Source organism: Ciona intestinalis, unplaced genomic scaffold (assembly GCF_000224145.3).
Source record: "Ciona intestinalis unplaced genomic scaffold, KH HT000151.1, whole genome shotgun sequence".
NCBI classification, from domain to species: domain Eukaryota; kingdom Metazoa; phylum Chordata; class Ascidiacea; order Phlebobranchia; family Cionidae; genus Ciona; species Ciona intestinalis.
In genome coordinates, this window is record NW_004190473.1 from 11764 (window position 1) to 13947 (window position 2184).

Below are 2184 nucleotides of genomic sequence, written 5' to 3' on the forward strand. Positions count from 1 at the left end.
GGGTAGGAAAAGGCGGGACACCTTAGCACATTATATCTAACTATCCTAATCGTATTTTAAACGGTAACAACAGTCTAAGGGAATTGTGAGAATACGGTTGTAAATTTCTTTTAATGCTCTTTGAATACTACCAACTGGGACAAAAAATAGAATAAAAAGGTGTCCCGTATTGCCCCACCCCACTATATACATACCCCTACTAGAGATGCAAGCAGTTGCATGGCGAAAACACCAATTGTGGCAAAAGTCGCTTTATCAGGGCTAATACCAGCTTCAATGAAAACTTTATCGGAATACAGAAGTATGTTATCAATACCAACGAGAACCAAATTTAGAAAGAGAGCTACGACTCCAGCGAACATATTTCTGTAATGTATTATCTCCATTAGCGATGTGCCTTAATAAAAATAAAGTGTTCTGTTACCCAAATGTGGATAATGATATATTAATTTTGCGAAAATAACTAAGCGAATTGGGTGGGTCATAATCTATTTTAATTTTGAGGTAACTTTTGGCAGTTTAGTTTGCCCTTATATCAGAGTGTGTGGTCTTGGGAGAATAATTGTAGTTATATAGAGATTGTTGAAATATACGGTGCATATAAAAGAATTATAATACATATTTAACCTTTGCACCAAGTATTATTTAAATGTATAATACTTTGGGGTAGAATAGGACACCTATAGCACATAATATCCTGATCGTGATTTAAACAATTAACAATTACAGTCTATGGAAGTCGTGTGATAAACTGTTTTATAATTCTTTAAAGGTTCTTTGTTTACTACAAATGGGACGAGAAAATAAAGTGAATAGGTGTCCTATCTTCCCCCACACTTATACTGTACCACACAAAACACAGGCGTTTATGTATTATAAATCCCACTTTAGCAGTATAACCTGAAATTCTTGGTTGTGAGCATTTCTTTTATAAGCACTTTACGTTTTCCACCGATTTCGTCAGACATACTTGACAGCTCCTCCTTAATTTCATCCTTAAATTAACAAATAATTAGACAGAGTCGATAAATAGGGGAGACCGGGGATAGTTCGGACGTTTTTTTGAAAATTGCTAATAATTTTGTTATATGCGTCACATGAATTTAAATGTTAGTTTGTTGTAAAGGGTGATCCTTTGCCGAAAAAGGGTAGGAGAGTCGCTTGCCAAAGAAAACTAGAAATGCATGTAAAAGGTCAAATTCCTAATGCTCCTAAGTGTGAAATAATAACGAATCATCTAATATATAAATCGACTAGGCTAAGCTGGTACTTAACCGCTTATTAACGTTCTTATTATTTTTTATGATCTAAAACTTTTGTGAGCATACAATATAATACACCTTACCAACCCGGGCATATTGTCCGACGTATCCCCAGACACGTGGCGACAATTAAAAGCAAAAACATAGCCGCCTGTTTACCTCCTGCTCAAAATCTACGTTTGCTTATTGAAGTGGTTGCTTCTAAACTACAACTTCCACCGCAAAAGAATTACTTTCGGCTATCAGCAACCGAACTATACCCTTACAACCAAAAACTTAAAAAGTAGATATTTCTGTTAAACTAACTTTTTTTATTTTAACTAATCGGTTGAACTACGCGTGCCCCCAAACAGTATGCTGGTTTGTAATGGAAACATTAAGGTTTGTTAAAAATGATATCACAATGCTCTATTGTGACGTGTGTACATGGTCCGAACTATCCCCGCGTCCGAAGTATCCCCAGTCTCCCCTACTTCACCCGCATTTGATAATTTATTTACAAAACGAAGCTTAATGCTGTTAGACTTAGCTATGAGCGTATGTGTATTTTGGAATGAAAGAAGACACGGAAGGTGTTCTAATTAGTGGCCTCTAATGGATTCTCCAAGTTACCAACCATACATAAAACAAAAAATAAAATTTCTTCCAAAGAATACGCACAAAGTTACATACGTGGTAACTCGTAAGCTGGCACGAGGTGTATGAAGCAAAACACCCGTGATATAACGACTGTCGTTGCCTGGCCTTTGTTCTTTTATGACAGCCAACTACAAGACAACTCTCGTGTAAACTTACCGGGGCATTGTGGAACAAAACACACAGAAATTATGGTATAGCAGCTAGCTTTGTAAATACCCGAAAATAGTACATGAAGCCTATATAGCAACTACGAACACCACTTAGCGGTATGTGGTCAAGAAGT

The 2184-nt window shown here is 36.4% G+C and overlaps 1 protein-coding gene across 2 annotated transcripts in view; it reads right to left on the minus strand.

Moving 5' to 3' along the window:
- LOC100181040 (D-ribitol-5-phosphate cytidylyltransferase-like) overlaps positions 1 to 2184 on the minus strand; it is a 7905-nt gene that overhangs the window by 1633 nt on the left and 4088 nt on the right. The window lies entirely within an intron of this gene.